The 4,385-nt window shown below is 40.8% G+C and overlaps 1 long non-coding RNA gene across 1 annotated transcript; it reads left to right on the forward strand.

The window, feature by feature from the left end:
• The first annotated feature begins 570 nt into the window (after nt 1–570).
• Nucleotides 571–4,031, forward strand: LOC121138026. Its single transcript, XR_005875255.1, has 4 exons — nt 571–769; nt 2,923–3,000; nt 3,424–3,606; nt 3,694–4,031. It is a non-coding gene; the product is annotated as an uncharacterized LOC121138026 (long non-coding RNA).
• The last annotated feature ends 354 nt before the right edge of the window (nt 4,032–4,385 follow it).

Consider the following 4,385-nt stretch of genomic DNA (forward strand, 5'->3'; position numbering starts at 1 on the left):
GGAAGGCTCCCTTAAGTGAGCCATGTGAATCTCTGCTTGTCTTTAGCAAAACATAGCTCACCTGAGAAAAATGCTGCTTTAAAGAAGCTGTGCTTCCCTCTATTCTTTTGTTTCTAAAATCCCTTTGACACTTTTGTCGTTCTACGTGGAAATTCAATCCCACATGCTGACACCATTATGTAACTTGTAGTTTTCCTCTGCCAGCCGCTTTGGTTATTCCCTGCCAGCCACTTGCGCTCTGCCACAGTTGCAGTCCCCAAATAACACACAGGAGGATATATTAATTATGAAGCTGTTGACCTTGTTTCTTACTGGCTAACCCATAATTGTTAATCTAAGTATTTCTCTTACCAGAGAAAACGGTCAGGACATCTTACTTCTCTGGTGGGCTACATTGTCTCTGCTATGTCTCTCTTTCCCAGAATCTTCCTCAAATCCTAGTCACACCTATCTTGCTTCCCTATTGGCCAACAGTGCTTAATTGACATATACACAGGACTTCCCCATCACAAGATCAGGCTGGCAAAACCCATAGAGGCAGCTGACCTAAACTAGGAGGAACGCATGGATCCCAGAGATGACTGAGAGGCTAGCATGGGACTGATCCAGACATCCTCACTCCCCCAGCCAGGGTGTAAGAGAAGAGGCCTAGGCAATCTGTGGGGAGCTTTGGAGAGTAGATCAGTATTTATTCCTGGCATACAATGCACTCTGGGAGCCCATTCCACATGAAGGGATGCTCTCTCAGCCTGGACACATGGGGGAGAAGGTAGGCCTTGCCTGGGATGATATGAAAGAGTCTGAAAATCCATCATGGAGGCCCTTACCCTCTCTGGGGACCAGAGCGGGCATGGAGTGGGGTGGGGGGTCTGGTAGGATTGGGGGGTAGGGGAAGGAGGAGAGGGAGAGGAACTGAGAGTAACATGTGTAAAAACTTAAATAAATAAAAAAGCTAAAATGTATAAACTTCCCAGTGTTTTGAGACAGAATAATGTTGAATTCCATATTTAAATAATAGGATTAAATAGTTTAGACAGTATGGAAATACATAAATTTTAATTTTTATAGTAGAGGGTACAGGCATTTTTTCTATGGAGACATATTATTTCATGCTGTGATTATTAATTTTAATACCTTCAATTTTTAAACCTTTTTACCATTTTGTGGCTTCCTTTTTCTTTAAGAAATAAGTTTTCATTTTACATACCAAACCCAGGTCCCCCTCCCTTCATTTCCATTGCCCTCATATACTCCTCTGTGGGGTTAAAACCTTCCTTGGGGAGTCAACAAAGCCTAGCATACCAAGTTGAGGCAGGATCAAGACCCTCCCTCCTGTATCAAAGCTGAGCAAGGCATCCCACCACAGGGAATAGGCACCAAAAGCCAGTTCATGCACCCAAGATAGATCTGGATCCTACTATCAGCACACACACATACACACACCCGGCAATGGATCAAATCACATAATTGTCACCCACATGCAGAGGGCCTAGTTTGGGCCTATGCAGTTTCCCAGCTGTCATTCCATAGTTTGTGAGCTCCCATTAATTCAGGTCAGCTGTCTCTGTGGTTTTCCCCATCATGTTCTTGGCCTCCCTTGTACATATGATCCCTCCTACTTCTCTTCAACTGAATTCCAGGAGCTAAGCCCAGTGTTTGGCTGTGGGTTTCTGCATCTGCTTCCATCAGTTACTGGATGTAACTTCAATGATATCATTTAGGGTAATCACTAATCTTATTAAAAGGGAAGACCTGTTCAGACACTCTCTCCACTATAGGTCATCCTTGTGGATTCCTGGGAATTTATCCAGTACAATGTTTCCCCCTAACCCCATAATGGCTCCCTCTATAAAGATATCTCTTTCATTGTGCTCCCTTTCCATCCCTCCCCAAATTCAGTCATTTTAGCTGCCCATATTCCCATTCCCTTTCCCTCCCTTCTACATGCATTCACAGTTTACCCAGGAGATCTCAAAACTTTTTCTTCCTGGGACCTTCCATGTGAGCCTCTCTTAGAGTCCCCCTTTTTACATAGCTTCTCTAGATGGCCCTCAACAGAAGAATGTAGAAGGAAATGTGGTACCTTTAGACAGGAAATATTACTCAGAGGAAAAAAAAACAATGACATTTTACATTTGCAGACAAATGGGTGGAACTATATAAAAACCATCCTGTGTGAGGTAACCCAGACCCAGAAAGACAAACATAATATGTACTCACACCTAAGTGGATTTTGGATGTAAACAGCTCGCTTATGAACTGAGAGAAACATCTTTAAAATGTCTTCACCACCTGTGTTTACTCGTATGAACAAGCTTTAGTGGATAATTTAATTGTCCAGTGTTTACAACTGTGCAGATAAAAAGTTCTGACAATAGAAGGGAATTGTTCCCCAATGGAGCACCTCCAACTATGAAAATATTTTCTAAAAAGTTCTTCATTACAAATAAAATAAATGTAGATATTTCCATTCATTCATGGGGGAAATCAAACATTTATAGCTAGAATGGCTTTTGCTAGTGACCATGATAACAAACGATACCAAGAACCAAGAAGTGGCTTTCTCTAGGTAACTTTAAAAACTCATATTTTTTTCTAGAGTATATAGATAGGAGTATTTACTTAAAAACTATTTCTATTAAAAAATCAAAAGAAAATGGATTTTATTTTTCTGGTTATTTAATTTGTCTTATTTGATTTTTCTAAAGGCTCACCTTTTTGCTTCAGTTTTTACAATTGTCAATAATAGCTACTGTATAGGGTTGCCACAACATATTCTTCAGAAAGTTATGTTGAAAGGATAGTTGGAATTGAGTGGTTTAGATATAGTTTGGTTTTTCTCAACATTTTTGTTTGATGAATTTCTGTGACCAAGTTCCCCACATAATCCAAGCTTGTCTGGTATTTATTGTATATTTCAAGCTATCTGTGATCATAGAATTCAGCTTGCCTGGACTACAAAGTACGTGAGATACAGGCGGTTATCTCCACAGTGAGCAAGTAAGCTTTTGTGTGTAGCATTGTACTATATAATTCACATTTTCTGAGTCAGTCAAATAGAATTGGCTTTCTATGTACTCCATGATAGGTAAACCTAACTACTTAACGCAATAAAGGGGGGATTATTTTAAATTGCACATATTTAAGGTTACTACCTAATACAAGCCAACATTTTTATTGTTTTATGTGTAATAACTTCCCACTACATTAAGATTACCACATTCTAATCAGTGAATGTGAATGATTACAAGGGAAGACCTGTGTGTCAGAAATGAGTCATGTTTCCAAGCCAACTGTAATTACAAAGGCTATTGGTTAATATATCCTAAGTAGATGTTTAAGTGTCCCTTGAAGTGAAAACTACTATTATTCACAACTTAGGGATTTCTTAAGTGATTCTGGGTTCTACTTTGTACCTATTAGAACTCTGTCCACTGCTCTACAAGAACCTCAAGAAAGTCCTCTCTCCTACACCAACAACACTTCCTCAGAACCAATTCAACCTTCCCCAACAGCCTGCCTTCTCCTTGTCACCATATCTTGGCCTACAAGACATATGGATGCCCCATGTTCTATCAGAGGGCCCACCAACACCCAGTACCCAAGGTAAGCCCAGACTACCTCCAACAGCCCCCTCTCATCATCTCCATATCCTGGCCCAGAACACTGGTGGAATTCATCACCATATCCCAGGCCTCAACACAGGTAGAAGCTCCTTGCTTTACTAGAGGCCACTACTGCACCCAGGATTCCAGAAGACATGCAGGCCACCAGAATCCCAGGAGAGGCACCCTGCTGAACCAAAGGACACACCAGCTACCGGAACCACAGGCCCCTTGGGCAAGTAGACGAAAGAGGAAACAGAAACAATTGACTTCTGCATCTGTGCAATGGCATGCCTGTGCTCACATGAATATGATAATACTTTAATGTGTAAAAAAATAACAGCATAGCAAAAATAGAGGGTCACAACCCATTTTATGGGTTGTTTCGTTATTTCAGAGGAATGATGACACTGGGGTTGGGCGTGGAATTGTTAAACTTGGTCTTTGGACAGGTACTATTACCAGTTAGTGAAGGTGGGGAAGGGGAAAGGTTAGCCCCCAGAATAAGGCACTGTATCTGCTGGTTGGTTCAGCTTGTCTAAGTCATTATTTTGATGGTCACTTGAGATATGAACATAAAAGAGTATACTTCCACTGTGCTTCTATCTTAGGGCCTGTTGTCATTTTTTTCTTCTATGAAATTTTGGTTGCAAAGACAACAGGATTATAATTTAGTCTGCCAGACTGAGATGTCATGGTGTATTCTTGGTTATAGAAATACTCGTGTGGTATAGAGACTTTAGTTGGTAAATGTTCACACTGTGTGTGAAACCATGGTAC

This window comes from Mesocricetus auratus, unplaced genomic scaffold, assembly GCF_017639785.1.
Source record: "Mesocricetus auratus isolate SY011 unplaced genomic scaffold, BCM_Maur_2.0 contig_11514_pilon_obj, whole genome shotgun sequence".
NCBI lineage: Eukaryota > Metazoa > Chordata > Mammalia > Rodentia > Cricetidae > Mesocricetus > Mesocricetus auratus.